General features: G+C 38.8%; 1 long non-coding RNA gene across 1 annotated transcript; it reads right to left on the reverse strand.

Moving 5' to 3' along the window:
• Positions 1-13,509: 13,509 nt before the first annotated feature.
• On the reverse strand, positions 13,510-18,236 carry LOC127666629 (uncharacterized). The gene is made up of 3 exons (XR_007973688.1): positions 18,149-18,236; positions 17,039-17,145; positions 13,510-15,618 (listed from the first exon to the last, which is right to left on the reverse strand). It is a non-coding gene; the product is annotated as an uncharacterized LOC127666629 (long non-coding RNA).
• Positions 18,237-19,202: the final 966 nt, after the last annotated feature.

Here is a 19,202-nt window from a genome sequence, read left to right on the forward strand (position 1 = left end):
CATCTCTTGTCATTCTAGAATCTGGCCTGAAGGAGCAGTACCTTAATAGAGATAAGTCAAGCACCCCTCACAAGAAGCCAACCAGGCTATGCAAGTACCATGAAAGAGTCTTCTAGACAGGATGTAATCAGACCTGAACTTTGCTGAAGTTTTTCTTCTGAATAGACTGGACCAAAAACATATGCCTATTAGAGGTAAGAATAGGGGTAAATTATCTCGTTAGAGTGATCGGAATGGATAATTAGAAATAATGACTGTCACACGTGTCAATTACACTATACATTCTTTTCAATTCATCATTTGAAATTTGTCATTTTTTTTCTATGACTGGTTTATAATGTACAGCCTTCTATTCCATTTACATATCTTGTATCATTTTTTTTTCTGTAGACTTGGCTTGATATTAGGTAATAAGAAAGCAAGTTAGAACAATGCCAGTAAATATTGTGTACGTATTGTATTTGTTATAGTCACTCAAATTCAGTGGATATATCTTGTATAATCCAAAATAAAGTGTAAATATATCATTTATGCAATATGTACATGGTATTTTATTCTTCAGTTTCTCTCATACATAATTCTTTATTTCTCTGATATTAAAATACATTTTTTTAATGTTGGAGGCTGAATCCAGGGCTTTGTTCTTATTTAGAAACTGCTCTATTCCTGAATCATGTTCCCAAACAAAGATGATAAACATTTCCCTATATGAAAGACTAGGCAAATATGACACAATGACATACAAAGATACATAATATTCTAGGAGGGTTCTTTACTTTCTATGTTAACTGTCATATTTCATATACTTTCCACACAATTATCTATAAAAATACTTTATAGATACTAATTTATCTTTAATAATATTTATACAAATTTTTGTATGTTAGTATACACAATAATACATTAAGGCATTTTAATATGCATAAATGTTGATACCTTGTTTACATTTGCCCCCATCCCACACTGAAGCTCCTTTCTCTGTGATAACACTAGCCTGTGTCAAGTTGACACACAAAAACAGCCAGTACAATTGACCCTTTGCCAACTTGACACACAAACACATCACTATTAAGTCTCAACCCTTACCTTCTTATTCAACCCCAAGATCTAAATACCTTTAAAAGTCCCAAGGTCTTTACATATTAAAATTTTGATGCCTTTAAAATGTCCAATATCTTTTAAAATACAAAGTCTTTTAAAAATCCAAAGTCTCTTAACTGTGGACTCCACTAAAATACTTTCTTCTTTCAAGCAGGTAAAATATCAGGTCACAGTCAGAGTCAAAAACAAGATCAGAATCCAACCGTCCAATATTTGGGATCCAACTCATGATCTTCTGGGCTCCTCCAAGGCCTTGGGTAACTTCTCCAGTCCTGCCCTTTGTAGCATACACCTTGTCATCTAGGGTCCAGCTGCCCCTACTCCACTGCTGCTGCTGTTCTTGGTGGTCATCTCATGGTACTGGCATCTCCAAAACACTACTGTCTTCTGCTGTAACTAGACTTCACCAATAGCCTCTCATAGGCTCTCTTCATGGTGCCAAGTCTCAGTTCCTTTGCATGACCCCTTCATTCCTGAGCCATCAATTGCAACTGAGGCTGCACCTTCACCAATGACCTTCAGCGGCCTCTCACAGGCCGAGCCTCAGCTGTTCTTTATGACCCCCTTTTATGCCTTCAAAACCAGTACCACCTTGGTGATTCTTACATAGTACCAAGTCTAGCCACAGCACAAGGTACAACCTTGGCTATCTCTGGAACACAACCTCTGTGTGCTCTTAATGCTAATTCACCTCGATAATGCTGGTCTTTTCTTAATCACCACTAATTTCTTAGCTCCAGATAACCTGCATCAATAGTCCCAGGATGCAAAGCTTTTGCTTTTGTAGTTCTGGCATCTTTTTAATCACAGCTGATTCTTCAGCCCCAGCTAACCAACACCACAGAATCTTCACAATTGAAACAGCAACAGCCCTGATAAGACGCGTAAATTTTCTCTCTGAAATTCACAAGCCAGGCCTCCATTTTCTGCACTGTTCTCAACATTATCTTCCAAGCTCCTACACAACATCCCACAGAGCTCTTAACACTGGATGGATCTTCTAACATAAAGTTCCAAAGTCCTTCTACAGTCCTCCCCCAAACATTGTCAGGTTGTCACAGGAATACCCTACTATGCTGGTACCAATTTCTGTATAAGTCAGGGTTCTCTAGAGTAACAGAACTTATGAATAGTCTCTATATAGTTACGAGATTTGTTGATGACTTACAGTCTGTAATCCAACTCCCCAACAATGGTCAGCAGCAGCTGTGGATGGAAGTCAAAGGATATAGCAGTTGTTCAGTCCTAGAAATCAAGCAAGCAAAGAAGTGAGTGAGTCTTCCTTCTTCCAATGTCCTTATGTAGGTAGCCAGCAGAGGGTGTGGCCCAGATGAAAGGCATGGGCCACTGTGCCTTTAATCTCAGATGGCCTTGCACTCAGAGATCTCCTTGACTTAATCTTTTGGAACTGATAGGCACTATGCTTCAAGATCTCCAGGACAAATCCAAGTCAGAAATTTGTATCTCTGAGCCTCCAGATTAGGATCATAGGTGAGCCTTCCAATTCTGGATTGTAGTTCATTCGAGATAAAATCAAGTTGACAACCAGGTATAATCACTACAATCCACCCCTTGTCAACTTTATACAAATAATTTCTCATATCCACAAGAAATAATAACAAGGTCATGAATACGCCTAACATGATATAACTATTCCTCGTACAATCACAAATGCATTTGTAGATTTACAATGAGGCAATGTTCCTTGGGAACATTCTTTTAGTGTCTCAAATACCAATTGATGTTAAAAAAATTGGAAGAAAGAGAAAAGTGTTCTTAAGAAAATAAGACAGAAACATTCATATTAATTTATAATACTCGTTTCTGCAACAGGTTACATGGCCTTAGATGGTATTTATAACTACCTTCCTCTACTACCCATTCTGTATTTCCTTCATCCTCAGCAAGCACCTCAGCAGGTCTTGGCTATTTTCCTGAAGGACTGACCAATACCTTCATTCCTGATGGTTCTGTATCCTTTGTTATCCTGCTTGGATTAGGCTGTTATAGTTTCCCATCGATTTTAATCACAGGATATGGTAGTACTAAGAGACACCCCTAAGGGATCTCCTGCACTCCAGACATAACTTCCATTGTAGAGAAGCAATCCAATTTCCCCATGGTAATCTGGATCTATCGCCCCTCCTAGTACTGTTATTCCTTTCTTAACCTGTTGGTTTAAGGGCATTAGAACCCCAAAGTGATCAGGGGGAAATCTGAGCTTCCAGTTCAATAGAATGTTTGTTGTGGCTCCTGGTAGGATCATTCCCACTCTGTAACCAAAACTTCTAGGCCAGCAGAACCCCTAAAGTTGTGGGGACAGGAAGCAAAAATTTTCTTTGAGGGTCATTAAGAGTGACAGTGAGTGGAACTAGTCCCTTTTCCACCCCTTATTCCTGGACCTATGAATCCTGGCTATAGGAGAAACTATACCATATATCAGACACTGATTCAAAGCATATACTGCCTTCTGAAGAACTCTGCCCCAGCCCTCAGTCCTGTTGCCACCTAATTGGCACTGTAACTGTGTCTTCAAAAGGCCATTCCATCTTTCTACCAGACCAGCTGCTTCAGGATGATGGGGAACATGGTAAAACCAGTGAATTCCATGATTGTGGGCCCACTGACACACTTCTCTGGCTGCAAAATGAGTTCCTTGGTCAGAAGCAATACTGTGTGGAATACCATGTCAATAGATAAGGCATTCTGTGAGTCCACAGATGGTGGTTTTGGCAGAAGCATTACATGCAGGAAAGGCAGATCCATAACCAGAATAAATATCTACTCCATTAAGAACAAAACTTTGTCCTTACTGTAGTCAATGTAGTCAGTGTAGTCAACCTGCCACTGGGTCGCTGGCTGGTCACCTCGAGGAATGGTGCCATATCTTGGTCTCAGTGTTCGTTTCTGCTGTTGGCAGATCTGGCATTCAGCAGCAGCTGTAGCCAGGTCAGCTGTGGTGAGTGGAAGTCAGTGTTTCTGAGCCAAGCATAACCTCTGTCTCGGCCACCATGGCCACTTTGTTAATGTGCCCGCTGGGCAATGACAGGGATGGCTGTATAAAAAGACTGACTGTCCGCAGAACGGGTCATCTTATCCACTTGATTATTGAACTCCTCAGCTGAAGTCACCTTTTAGTGAGCATTTACATGGGACACAAATATCTTCACATCCTTTGCCCATTTGGAGAGATCTATCCACATACTTCCCCAGATGTCTTTCTCACCAATTTCCCAATTGTGATCTGTCCATGTCCCTGACCATCCAGCCAATCCATTGGCTACAACCCATGCATGAGTCAGTGAACAATCGTACATCTAGCCATTTCTTCTTCCAAACAAACTGTAATACCATGTGTACTGCCTGAAGTTCTGCCTACTGCGAAGATTTTACTTCACCTGTATCTTTCAGGGTTATCCCAGAAAGGGATTTTAATGCTGTAGCTGTCCACTTCTCGGTGGGGCCTGCATAATGTGCAGAGCCGTCAGTAAACCAGGTCCTAGTCTTCAGTCAGCCTGTCATAGGGAACACCCCATGAGTTTATAGGCACATGCTTTGCAGCAGATGGCATTTTAATAGGAGTAGAAACCATAGGCATTTGAACAATTTCTTCATGTAACTTGCTTGTACCTTCAGGACCTGCTCTGGCCCGATCACGTACATACCACTTCCATTTGATAATAGACTGCTTCTGTGCATGTCCTACTTTATGACTTGAAGGGTCTGATAACACCCAACTCATGATTGGAAGTTCAGGTTGCATAGTAACTTGGTGTCCTATTGCCAAAGGTTCAGTTTTCACTAAGACCCAATAGCAGGCCAAGAGCTGTTTTTCAAAGGGAGAGTAGTTGCCTGCAGATGATGGTAGAGCTTTGCTCCAAAATCCCAAAGGTCTCTCCTGTGATTCACCTACAGGGGCCTCTCAGAGGCTCCAAACAACATCTCTATCTGACACCAACACTTCAAGTACCATTGGGTGTGCTGGATCCTATGGTCCAAGTGGTAGAGCAGCCTGCACAGCAGCCTGGACCTGTTGAAGAGCCTTTTCCTTTCCATGCTCCACACAAAGCTAGCAGCTTGCCAAGTCACTTGGTAAATAGGCCCGAGTAACACACCTAAGTGAGGGATGTGCTGTCTCTAGAATCCAAATAGACCCACTAAATGCTGTACTTCTTTCTTGGTGATGGGAGGGGTCAGGTGCAATAACTTATCTTTCACCTTAGAAGGAATATCTTTGCATGCCCCACACCACTGTACTCTTAAGAATTTCACTGAGGTAGATGGTCCTTGAATTTTGGCTGGATTTATTTCCCATCCTCTGATACGCATATGTGTTACCAATGAATCCAAAGTGGTTGCTACTTCCTGCTCACTTGGTCCAATCACCATAATGTCATCAATATAGTGCACCAATGTGATATTTTGTGGAAGAGACAAATGATCAAGATTCCTTCTAACTAAGTTATGACACGGGGCAGGAGACAAAACTTGAGATATCCTTGAGACAAAACTGCAAAGATATACTGCTGGCCTTGCCAACTGAAAGCAAATTGCTTCTGGTGGCAACAAGAAGCAGGCATTTGCTAGGTCTACAGCTGCATACCAGGTTCCAGGAGATGTGTTAATTTGCTCAAGTAATGAAACTACATCTGGTACAGCAGCTGTAATTGGAGTTACTACCTGATTTAGTTTTAGATAGTAAACTGTCATTCTCCATGATCCATCTGTCTTCTGCACTGGACAGACAGGAGAGTTAAAGGGAGATGTGGTGGGAACCACCACCCCTGCATCTTTCAAGTCCTTGATAGTGGCAGTATTTCTGTAATTCCTCCAGGAATACAATACTATTTTTGATTCACTATTTTCCTTGGCAGAGGCACCCTAAAGGCTTTCATTTGGCCTTTCCAACCATAATAATCCTCACTCCACAGGTCATGGAACCAATGTGAAAATTCTGCCAAATTCTGAGTATATCTATCCCAATTATACATTCTGGAACTGAGGAAATGACCACAGGATGTGTTCGGGGACATACTGGACCTACTGTGAGTCAGACATTAGTTAAAACTCCATTAATCACCTGTCCTCCATAAGCCCCTACTCTAACTGGAGGGCCTTAATGTTTCTTCGGATCTCCTGGGATCAGTGTCAATTCAGAACCAGTATCCAATAGACTCTGGAAAGTCCGATTATTTCCTTTCCCCCAGTATACAGTTACTCTTGTAAAAGGCCATAAGTCCCTCTGGGGAAGAATTTGAAAAAGACTAACAGCAAAATTTTTAGGTGTCTTATTATGATTCTTCCTAAGGGGAACCTGGCTACCACTTCATTCAAGGGGTTCTGTATCTGCAAACTGGCTCAACTCTAGAAATTGATTCACTGGTCAATATCGCCTTTTGCCATGATCCAATATAGCCTTTCTTTCATTTGTTTGAGAATTTTTCTGCTTATACAGATCAAGCGGATATGCAGTAGGCATCCTGTCTATTTCATGAGTGGAAACACCATGATTGATTAGCCAGAACCAAAGTTCCAAATGAGTCATGCCATTATAAATTTCACCTCTCCTGTGCTGATCATTATGGGTATGCCATTATAAACATCATTTTATCTACCCTGTCCATTATAATAACTAGATCACCTTGTCTCGGGTGATTCAGTGCTGCCACCTGGCCCTTGTTACTTCGAGTCCCAATTAAACCCATTGAATTTAATTCATCTAATTGAACAGCAGCATCTCCAACCCTAAGGACTGACACAAGGAAAAGGACAAGAACAAAACACTTCAAATGTGCTGGTGCCCCTCTCACCAGTTTTTGTCTTATAGGACTGGTGAAGGGCATATCTTCTGAACCTGGCCATTGTGGAGGGTTAGGTTTTACATAAGGTAACCACTCTAGCATTGCAATTACCCTAAGCCTTAAGATCTCTTCATCAACACCAAGCCAAGGAATATCAGGCATCTCCAACTGCTTTTCAGTAGGCCATCTTTTGATAAACACTTCAGCCAACCATTCAAATAAACTTCTCACAACTTTTTAAACTGTGTAAGCTTTCATATTAAACCTGTAATCTCCACTCACAGGGCCAATGTCAATAAACTCAGTCTCCTCTTGTTTTATGTTCCTTCCACCATTATCCAACACCCTTAAAATCCATTCCCACACATATTTCCCAGACTTCTGCTTGAATGAATTAGCAAACTCATTAAGCTCCTTAATAGTATAGCATATATCCTCATGGACTACACTTTCGACCTCCCCTCTAGGAACCTGTTTTGCCTTGAGTCTGGTTATAGGTCTAGAAGAAACTATTGGTAGGCCTTAAGAAACATCAGTATTGTCTTGCCTGGCATTTTCTTCAGCGAAAGTCACTCCTGGTTATCAGGCTCTGAGGGATTAATTTCCTCATGTGGAGAAGGCATTGTTTCAAGAGGTGAGGCTGAGGGTACTACTTCTTCAAGTGGGGCAAACCCTTGAAAATCTGAAGATTCAAAATTCTCAACTTCAACAGGGTCTTCCCACACATCTGCAGCCCAAGTTACAGGATCCCATTCTTTGCCAATTAATGCCCTTATTTTAAATGCTGTCACCCTGTGAGACTGAGACTTGAATTTTTGCTGTAATTCAGCTAACCTTATAATGAGGGCTTCAGTCTGATTTTCTTCAACTTGAGCTCTATAGCTGCTAGAGAGAAGATTCTCTTCAAGAACACACTTAGAATCTTTTGGATTTGTTTACTTGTGTCGAAAGCCATTCAATTTTATCACACAACTCCTTCCTTTCATTCCTTGTTTTTTCCCAAGATGCTAAGAGCAAACAGCCAGCAAAATCATCTTCCGATTTTTCCCCAACTTGCAGAACGTTTTGTACATAGAATCACCTAATTCATCAAGATAATCAAAGGCAGTAGCTTTTTAAGCTTGAAACACAGTTTCAACCACGGTCTTCAATATTCTCCAAGCTCCCAGGAGCGAGAGAATCTGGAGAGGTTTCAGTAATTGAAGGTGCTGGTGAATTATCAAACCAACTCCAGATTTTTAAAAGATTCAGCCTTATACATCTGCTCCTCTAGAATCACTCCCAGTACCAACTTATTCAATTATATTCAATTGACTTCTAATAGCTATAGATCAGGGTATCTTTTAACACTCATCTGAAAAGCTTTTATTTCCAGTAGATTGTGGTTAATACAGTGACTTATAATTATCCAAGGTGCAAAGAATAAGAGACTAGATACTAGACAAAGGTCCAGGATAAAAGTAGTGTGTGTGTGTGTGTGTGTGTGTGTGTGTGTGCAAGTATATGGTGTGTGTGTGTGTGTGCAAGTATATGGTGTGTGTGTGTGTGTGTGTCCTATCTTCTAAGGCTCAGGGATCATTGTAGAACAGGTATTAGAAAGAGCATAAGTCCCAGAGGCATTGCATGAATATAGAAGACTATTTTCCAGATATAGAAGGGCATCTAGCTACAAATATGAGCTCATAGCTCCTGTGTGTAGCTATATACAAGAACTCATATCCCAGCTTGGAAAGAGGAACTGGGCACACAGTCTCAAACCTAGTCATAGGATGATTAAGAATTGTTAGCTTTGGAAAAGGAAGAGTCAGTTTTGTATAAGTTTGCAGTCTTTGATAAGTCAGTCATGCTTTAGTGGAAGATCATGAATTCAAGGTTATTTAAAACAGCATAAATTGATATGAAGAGGTAAAAGAAAGAACACAAAGACTTGTTGATAAAGAAGGGTAGTTGGAACAAGAAGGAGCTGGGGGAGAATATGTTCAAGAACATTGTATGAAATCCAAAATTGTGAAAACATTAAAAGAAATGTTTAAAAAGTCCAGAACCACTGAGTCTATTTGACTTTTATTTTCGCATTTAGCAATTCATATAGCAGATATTAAATACAAATTGGATTACTAGAGTTTATAAGAATATATATGGCAGACCTCTGGGTAGGTTAGAATAGGGTTCTGCAAGGAGTCCATTTAAAGAAATAAAACAAACACAAAGTTATTTAGTATAGGAGTTGAATAAATCTGTAGTTAAACCTTCACTCCTAATTTCAATGTTTCATGTTGAAAATTTTTTCATTTTTAAAAATCTCTTATCATTGTTCTAATCTCCAAGTTATGGAAATAATGTCAACATATTCCTTAGCTTGTGAGTAAAATTGTTATCATAACATTTAGTTTCTATGTCAGGAAGGTAAATTTTGGAGAATCATTTATTTTCCATTTATCAAAAAGTATATTAAGATGGAGAGGATTTTTTCCCTAGTCAATCTATGTAATTATCTACTGTGTGGTTTATTCCCCTGATGCCTAATTTGTTAATTTCCTGCAAACTGAAAGAAAGCCATCTATTGTGTTGTAATTGGGCAGCATTGCAAGAGAAGTAAATATTTTATCTGTTCATTTCACTGTAGAATAATTGTGCTAGATAAACTTCAAAATAAAGTAAAGATTAGAACTATTGGGTCAAATGATGTTCTCGTAAAGTAGAAATATTTTATTCTACATGATTTTCCCCCTTCCCTTTCTCCCACCCTTTGTGGGCCCCTCTCACTCCAGCCCCTTTTGCTCAGGCCCATAGTTTCTATATTATTTGTTTCTCACTAAGGATGGTTGTAAGTCACCATGTGGTTGCTGGGATTTGAACTCATGACCTCTGGAAGAGCAGTGAGTGCTCTTAACTGCTAAGGCATTTTACCAGGCTTCTGCATGATTTCTATTTGGTCAATTTCTATGTGTCTATAGCAATTTGATAAATATTTTGTTGTTCTTAGATCATACAATCATTTTTAAAAGATTTATTTATTTATTATTGAAATTAAGTTAAATTTGTCTCTTTCATTTTCTTCTTCCAGGCCCTCCTATGAATACTTTATCCTCTCCTTCAAATGCATATATTATAATCATAATGCCTATTAACAGTCTATGTTTAATGCTACATTTATTTATGCCTCGTTTGAAAGTGGAGATGACAAGAATTAAGATGGAGTATTGAAAAGCTAAGTATATCATACTAAATATTAAGAAATTGGAATGATATTCAGCTATACAGCAAGAAGTAATTATAGGACAGTTGTTCGAGATCACATAGAAGGTGTGATACTCATATCATCTTGCTCTCCCTTCTTCAACTCTAGTCCATAAGGAGAGAACTGTGTTTGGCTAATTATCAGAGGTCTCTGTAAGAAAAAAGTTACTATGGAAGACATAATTAAACTTTTAGCTACCTAAAAGAATATGTAGTATCTGGAGAAAAGATACGCGAGAGCAAAGGCAATCAGACAGAGTCAATGGCAAGGAACCCAAGAAAGAAGAGAAGAATGAAGGTCAGGAAGGAGAGGAAGAAGAAGAGAGATTAAAAGAGGTTGACAGGAGAGAAAAGTAGAAAATTGAGTAAAGTAATCCAACATTAGGTAACAGTATGCCAGAAAGATAGAAAGCCATCCTGAAAGAAAACATTTCCTACTAGGTCAAACCCAGAAAAGTGAACAACTAAATAAAGAGTGCGATTAAACTTGTTTCCTCTGGGTAACATAATTATCACAAATTGTGGGAAAGAAAGAAAGAGGAAAAGAAAGAATGAAAGGAAGGAAGGTAGGACGGAAGGATAGAAGGAGGGAAGGAAGGTAGGATGGATGGAAGGAAGGAAGGAAGGAAGGAAGGAAGGAAGGAAGGAAGGAAGGACAGAAGGAAGGAAGGAAGGAAAAGTAGAATTTCTAAGCTTCTAGGGTTTAGAAGTGTGATGTCAAGTTATGATCAACCTTCTTGCAAGGCTTGGGGAAAGACCCTGCCTTGCTTCTTGTTGGCTTTCAGGCATTGACATTAATCTTTTACATTTAGTGGCCATAAATACATAATTCTTATTGTTGCTTCTGGCTGTGCATGGCATCTGTCTCCCAGAAGTGTCCAATGGTTCTCATATCTCCTTATAAAGGTGCCAGTAACATTATATTTAGGGTCTATCCTAACCCTTTATTAGTTTAATATGATTTAATCTACAAGTATCTTATTTCTAAGTGATGTCATATTTGCAGATTATCAGTGCCCATGAATATTTTGAGACACTGCTCAATCCAATGTAATGATATTAGACCACAATCCAATAAATCAAATAACTACTTGTGCATATTTAGATGTTACCTTAAAAAATGAATACATGGAAGGAAATTACATTTCTTTATAAGAAAAATGTCCAAAATTTCATATAGATATCACATCTATGAAGCAGTACTTGACTCTCTGTCTTCCACCCTGCTATATATGGACACTGAGTGTATAACGAAATATCCATTCATATTCAATTAATAGAATTCAAGAAAGAATAACCATTTTGTCAGCAAACATTTAATTAAATATTAAATTGACTAAGGCTAACATCATCAATGATAACCAAGATATCATGGATATCTGTCATGACATTAGGAGCAGCAAATATAACTGTGTTTCTTCTAACTAAATCCAGTTGGCATACTCTAAATATGAGAAAAATCCCAGGCAAGCTCACACTGAGGGAAGTTGTTCAAAATACCTGGTGTGTGTTCCTCAGTGTTTTTAACTCAATCTTGTCTAAATAAAAGTTTGTTTCTAAACAGTAACTGATATTCACAGATAAAAGCAGAATATGAACAACTGTTTAATGTGTGAAACTGTAAGAAAAATCTGGGTGAACAGAAGTTTCCAAAAAAAGTTCGATAGTGCTGTTACTGCATTCCATTGCCTTCTCAATATATTTTGAACATTAATTAAAGCTTTAAGTCACCTTTCATAGATTTGTAGTGTTTTTCCTTTTCTCAATGTGATTCTAGAATAAGACTGGGTCTAACACGATATTCTAAAAGGTTAGTTTTAATACGGATTGTCCTTCCCTTTCCCTTTGCTCCCCTGTCTTTCCCCTGTTCCCTCCCCTCCCCTTCCTTTCCTTCTCCTTCCCTGTCCTCCCCTCCCATTCCCCTCTTCCCCACTCCCTCTCCCTCCTATTTTCTCCTCTCTTTCTCTGTCTCTGCCTCTCTCTGTCTCTGTCTCTCTGTCTGTCTCTTTCTTTGTTCAATATAAGTCTCACTATTGTAGATCTGGCTGCCCTGGAGTGTATTCAGTGTATTAGGCTGGCCATGAATTCCCTGAAGTTCATGCTTGTCAGCTGATGGGTGCTAGGATTAAAGGAACACGTCACCATACCTGACGATAATATTTATTGTTAAAAGAATGGAAGCATTTCTCTAGGAGGATTTGAACCAAACCAGATTATATTAAAAACAACGAACACCATCAAATCCCTTATGTATTGATATGCAATATAATAAGATTTTATCTTTGGTTTTATGTTATAAATTTTTTGAGTGGTGATTTCCACATTGAGCGCTGGCATTTTTCTTCTGAAATGCTTACATAGTGTGGGGCTTGGTTCAGCAGAATTCCAAAATTAAAATATCAATAATATAATTTGTAGCTATTACTTTTAAAACTGCTTCCAAAGGTTCCTGAAATGTTATTCATTTTAATGATAACTAATTTTTTTTATTGCTTGTTCACCTGATGCCTTCAAGTTACCTTTAATGTTTCTAGTTAGGAAGTGTCCTAAATTTTGAAGCTGGTAGCCACTCTGAAATGAAAGTGCAGAGAAGTTCAGTCAGTGTTAGGAACTAATGTCTAATGACAAAGTCTGATGTAGAGCTCAAGTTTTTTCATGAAAGGCCTTCTTGTATCCAATTAAATTCCATTTTTAAAAAACTTTACAGTGAATGACAAAAAGACATTTCTTTTTGATATGTTTCACCTCATCATGTCTAAAAAAAAAAAAACAAAAACCCACAAGCCTGTTTAAAGCCTCTACATATAAGCACATTTAGAGACACTATCTAAGGTGACTTTCTAAAATACACAGCAGTCATAAATTACCAAATATGCAAATTTCAGTAATGGAAAAATTAAATGTGATAGCTTAAAATTATTATCAGATATTAACTTAAAAAGTAATAGATTTCATTGTGAAATACATATACATTTATTTGACACATATGTTCTATACGAGGTAGTTTCAGTCAATCACCTCCCTATTACATCTTGTCATTTCGTTTCCTCTACTTTGTTGCTTCCTTTTCTTCCCCAATATTCTCTTTTCTATTCTTTTTTTCTAAATGCAGATAATATATAAGGCAGAAAGCATCACGTATGTCTGTCTCAGTTTGGGCAATTTTACCTGGTTTCAATATTTTTTCTCTCTTCAGACAGACAACATGACTTAATCATATCCTTTTTGTTTTTTTTTAATTAGTTAGTTAATTAATTAATTAAATGTATTTCCATTTCAAGTGTTATCTCCTTACCAGGTTTACCCCCTCCCAGAAAACCCCTATCCCATCCCCCTCCCCCTCCCCCTGCTTCTAAGAGGGCGTTCATCCACCTACTCTCACCTCCCCGCCCTCTATTCCCCTACACTGGGTCATCTATCGAGCCTTCATAGGAACAAGGACCTCTCCTCCCATTAATGCCTGACAAGGCTATCCTCTGCTACATATGCAGCCAGAGCCATGTGTACTCCTAGGTTGATGGTTTAGTCCCTGGGAGCTCTGGGAGGTCTGGTTGGTTGACTTTGTTGTTCTTCCTATGGGGTTGCAAGCTCCTTCAGCTCCTTCAGTCCAGTCTCTAACTCTTTTATTGGGGACCCCATGCACAGTCCAATGATTGGCTGTGAGCCTCCACCTCTGTACTTGCAAGGCTCTGGCAGGGCCTCTCAGGAGACAGCCATATCAGGCACCTTTCAACAAGCATTGCTTAACATCCACAATGTTGTTGGAGTTTGGTGACTGTATCTGGGATGAATCCCCAGGTGGGACAATCTCTGGATTGCCTTTCCTTCAGTCTCTGCTCTACACTTTGTCTCACTCCATATTTGCTCCCATGAGTATTTTGTTCCCCCTTCTAAGAAGGATGGAAGCACCCACACTTTGTTGTTTCTTCTTCTTGAGCTTCATGTGGTCTGTGAATTGTATCTTGGGTACTCAGAGCTTTTGGACTTATATCCAATTATCAGTGAGTGCATACCATGTGTGTTCTTTTGTGATTCAGTTACCTTACTCAGGATGATATTTTCTAGATCCTTCCATTTGCCTAAGAATTTCATGAATTCATCATTTTTAATAGCTGAGTAGTACTCCATTGTGTAAATGTACCACATTTTCTGTATCCATTCTTTTGTTGAAAGACATCTGAGTTCTTTCCAGCTTTTAGCTATTATAAATAAGGCTTCTATGAACATAGTGGAGCATGAGTCCTTTTTATATGTTGGAGAATCCTTTAGGTACATACTCAGGAGTGGTATAGCTGGGTCCTCAGATAATACTATCTTCAATTTTCTGAGGAACGACCAGACTGACTTCCAGAGTGGTTGTACAAGCTTGTAATCCCACCAACAATGGAGAAAGGAGTCTTCCTCTTTCTCCACATCTTTGCCAACGTCTGCTGTCACCTGAGTTTTTAATATTAGCCATTCTGACTAAGATCAAATATTTTGCATTTCCTTAAGGAAGATATTTATGTCCTTCTTAAAGTCCTCATGAGATGTAATTTTAAATCAGAGTCTTGCTTTTCTGGTGTATTGGGATATCCAGTGCTCACTGTGGTAGGAGAACTGGGTTCTGATGATGCCAAATAGCCTTGGTTTCTGTTGCTTATGTTCATGCCCTTGCCTTTTGCCATCTGATTATCTCTGGTGTTAGCTGCTCGTGCTGTCTCTGACTGTGGCTTGTCCCTCCTGCAACACTCTGTGTCAGTACTCCTGGGAGACCAGGTATCTCCAGGAGAAATTTGAATATGAAAAACTGTGGTACAGGGTGAGCTCTAGGGTGCAGACAGAAACCAGAAGGATCCTGTCTCCAGCTGTTCCTTGGTTCCTGTGTCCTGGTCACTCTAGGAGTGTCCCTCTTGGTCTGGGAATTTGTATAGAAGGTGTGGTCTTACTTGTGCTCGCAGGTGTGTCAGCTCTCCAGGGAGAACAGCTCTCTCCTGGTGGTTTTTGTGTACGTAGTGCAGTAGTGCTGTGGCACAGGATCAGCTCAGGGCTCAGACAGAAACTGGAAGGCTCCTGTCCCAGGTTGCTCCTAGGTTCCTGTGTCCTGAGGGTTCCAGGAGCGTCCCTCTGAGTAGCAATGGTGGTTTTACCTGGGCTCACAGGCTTGTCTGCACTCCTGGCAGCCTAGCTCTGTCCAGATGCTATTTGGGTATGGAGCCTGGTGACAGAGGATAAATTCTGGACCAGACAGAAACCAGAAGTCTCCCTTTGGTTCCTCTGTCCTGACGATTCTGGCCTCTGAGCAGAAGTGGTGTTTCTTGCCTGCGCCCACAGGCTTGTCTGCACTCCTGGGAGGCTAGCTCTCTGCCAGCTCTGTTAGATATGGAGTCCTATGGCGGACCAGATGGAAACTGGAATGCTGATTTAATCATATTCTTATCCATTAATCCTGATAAACTTGTAAACAGAGCTAATAACTAGGCAAGGTTGAATAATCCTGTGAGAAACATAAGAATGAAAGTTTCTCTGATGTATGTTATGCATGATAACCTTAGATGCATTCTCAGAAGTAGTATAGATTAATAATTAGCTAGTCTTATTTTTACATTATTAAGAATCTTACATTCATATTAGCAGAGATAGTAATAATGTCAATAAATATATTACAAATTTCCACATATATTTTGATTACAACTCATTGCAAATATAGCATATATGATATACATGCTTTAATTAAAAATACATTTGCATGAATAGTTTAAAATAGAATGTTAAATTGTTTTTCTATTATATTAGATTGTTGAGAACAGAACATTTTCTTATCAGAAAAATTTATATAAGTGACTAAATTATTTTAAAGTTTAGACTATTTAGAATATATGTAGTCTAAATATTAATTAGTATATTTTCATTTAATAAGTAAGGATCGATTTATATTCTACCACTTGATGCATTACTTTTATGATATGACATATAATCTGCTTGCTTTTCCAAAAACCTTAGTTCATTCCAAGTGGTAACTGACAATTTATAATTAGCCTATTATCATGGAAAGAACCTGTTTAGTTATACATTATAGAAAAGGTAATGACAAAGATGGAGAGGTCAAAGAAAAAGGCAGATTTCTGTACACCCAAACTTTTGTAGAATAAGTCAGATTCTGGAAAACATGATTGGATTCTGGAGATAATAGGGGAAATGAAAATATAAACATCAGAGAAGTCAAAAGGAGTGAGTATAAAAATGGTAAAAAGATTCATAGAGAAAAGTGAGCTGAAAGCCATTCCAAGGAAATCTGGTGTAATCAGTTTAAAATAACATCAGTGTAACTTTATTTCACCTTTAGTTACAAGTCATTTCCTACCACAGAACCTCTTTTCTGTCTTCTTGTCCCATGAGCTATTTCTCCAGACAGATTAATGGCTTTGTGTGAAATGTATATGCAACCTAGAGACTAATTTCTAAGGCTAGGCTTTGGTTACTAGTAAATGCTTGATGTCTGTCAATAATACTTGGAGCAAACTGAGAAGACAGAGGCTGTATTTGTGACCATATTTGTTTCTCTTTTCTACCATCATGATTTTCTGTATTAAACTTCTCCTCTGTGCATTCTAGAACAGTTTTCAAGTCTTCATAGAAACATTTGTCAACATTCGGTTAGAGAGTAAACAAAAGTTCACAGTGGTCTATAATTTAATTTATTTGTATTAGTTATTTCATCTTCAACAGATTGTTTTTAATAGATGATAACTGAATAATTTATTTAGATGGAAAAAATCACCAAGAAGTTTGACTAAAGTCTGTCATAGTAATTAAGATTGCATTTAAATGACTGAAATTGCCTAAACATAACCTATTGAATTTTTATACCCCAAAATCATATCATTACAAATAACATCAGTGTAACTTTATCTCACCTTTAGTTACAAGTCATTTCCTACCACAGAACCTCTTTTCTGTCTTCTCATCCCATGAGCTATTTCTCCAGACAGATTAATGGCTTTGCGTGAATTGTATGTGCAACCTACAAATATGCAATTTGAGTGATTTCCATATTGCTGAACATTGATAATTCACAATTAATCAAGTCATTGCTTTAAATAATATTTGAGTTGGAAAATAAAACTATTGTGAAGATTATTCGAGATGGTTAGTAATTCAGTTTTGGACGTAAATTCTCCAGAAGTCTTTCAAGAGAATGTTTTTGCAGTACTGAGTCATAAGATAATCACTTCTCCAAGGTAAAAGAATATGCTCAAATTTAAAGGAAACAACATTGAAAATAAACAAATCTATTTTAGATTGACCTGTTAAATGTGTATTTTTCTCCAAACTCTTTTAATTGCAAGAAGTGATAAAGTAAAATTAATAAAATCAGGTCAGTATGAAAGGCAAAATTCATAATTCTGTTATCATTGAAGAAAATTATAAGGAAATTCTGAGAAGCACAGAAACCATGGTTGGTCAAAAAGTGGGAAAGTATGAACTTTTTAAAAATTTACTCAGGATTTGAGGAATTATTTTATTTGGCTTACATCTCCAGATCACGGGTCATCTTTGAAAGAACTCAGGAAAGCAAGTGAAGCAGAAGCAGAGGCAAGAACCACCATAGGGAAATGCTAGGACCCCCCAACCCCCACTCCCTGCTAATGTGGGCAAGAACCACCACGGCGAAATGCTAGGACTCCCACCCCCACCCCCCGCTAATGTGGGCAAGAACCACCACGGCGAAATGCTAGGACCCCCATCCCCACCCCCCGCTAATGTGGGCAAGAACCACCACAGGGAAATGCTAGGAAACCCCCCCCCCGCTAATGTGGGCAAGCACCACCACAGGGAAATGCTAGGACCCCCCCACACACATCCCCCTCTGCTAATGTGGGCAAGAACCACCACAGGGAAATGCTAGGACCCCCCCTCCCCGCTAATGTGTGCAAGAACCACCACGGGGAAATACTAGGACCCCAGCCCCACCCCCCACCCCCCCTCCGCTAATGTGGGCTTTCCCAGGGCAGCCTGAACCTCACCATATCATCCTGAATTAAGAAAGCACCTTGCAGACATCCGGCTAATCTTACAGAGGCAATTTTTCAGTCTAGGTTTCCTCTTTCACAGTGATTCTAGTTTTAAAAAAAAAAAAAAAAAAGCTATCCAGTACAGTAATGTTCCAGGCTCTGCCATTAGAAAGACATTTTTTTTCCAAAACGTAAGGCAGTAGAGTTCTTCATTTGTATCTGTGTAGACATAATTAATACCAAAGCTTTTGCTCTGAGGCCTTACCCCAAAACTGTTTACAAAGCCCAGTGTGTATAATTGATCTTCACAATAAATCCTCCTTGAGATAATGCTATGGCCTGAAAAAGAAGTCAAAAATGCTTTGCATGCTCTAGGCAGACACATACAGGAAAGGTAGCAAACTAGAGCACTAGCTAACAATATGTGGGAGGCTTCTGCTCGGTAACTGGCTTTTTTCCAAGGGTAGTTCAAAGTAACTAAATGTTAAAACATTCCCCAGACTCCCCCCTCCTTCCCCCCCCCCACCACACACACACTTACAGAGAATACTCAGTCAACCCTCTAGTCAGGTGACAGTCCTCATGAGCACTGAACAAAAGCTAACAGGATGTGTTAGTTATCATTTTCCCTTCAATACTGCCCATCATTTACATGTGTAGACCTCCAAAAATAGAATCTTGATACAGTTGAGGAAAAACAATCATATCACAGACAATGTCTAAAAGGCAGAGATAAAATGAACATGCCCACCTCTTTGCCCTAAGGGCCTAAGAGAAGTGGACAAAATGGTAGATGTTTGCTATTATGCAATATTTTGTGAAGGGGAAGGCTGCTTGAATGTAATAGGGAAAGCTAATTTCAGAGAAAATAGACTGAAAAGGCATCAGAAAATAAATGGTGTTCCTGATTTACAGACAGTGACTTAAGAAGTGGATAAAATGAAAGTATTGAACATAAGAAAAGGTCAAGTGCTTAATTTAATATTCTTTGTAACTGAAGATGAGGGAGAATCGACAGTCTAGGTGACACTGGGATTTCTAAAGTATTCTTTTACTGACATTATTT

Source organism: Apodemus sylvaticus, chromosome 16 (genome assembly GCF_947179515.1).
Source record: "Apodemus sylvaticus chromosome 16, mApoSyl1.1, whole genome shotgun sequence".
NCBI lineage: Eukaryota > Metazoa > Chordata > Mammalia > Rodentia > Muridae > Apodemus > Apodemus sylvaticus.